This window comes from Fulmarus glacialis, unplaced genomic scaffold (genome assembly GCF_000690835.1).
Source record: "Fulmarus glacialis isolate BGI_N327 unplaced genomic scaffold, ASM69083v1 scaffold19046, whole genome shotgun sequence".
Taxonomy (NCBI): domain Eukaryota; kingdom Metazoa; phylum Chordata; class Aves; order Procellariiformes; family Procellariidae; genus Fulmarus; species Fulmarus glacialis.
The window spans coordinates 2,674-2,897 of record NW_009216438.1 but is presented as its reverse complement, the minus strand read 5'-3'; positions in this window follow the sequence as shown (position 1 = coordinate 2,897).

The following is a 224-nucleotide window of genomic DNA, read 5'->3' as shown; positions in this document are numbered from 1 at the left end:
GGGCTGGCAGGGCAGGATGAGGGTTTTACCCTCGGCATGTCCCCCCAGCACACCCAGGAGCTGGCAGGGCTCCCAGGGCAGGGACAGCACACCCGGGGCGGGGATTGGGGCTGGGCAGATCTGCCGTGGGGCCACCCGAGCCTGGACACCTTGGGAGCCAAGCCCTGACGCTCACTCAGGCCATAGACACAGGGGACCCATGGCCAACAGGGCGCCCAGCTCCC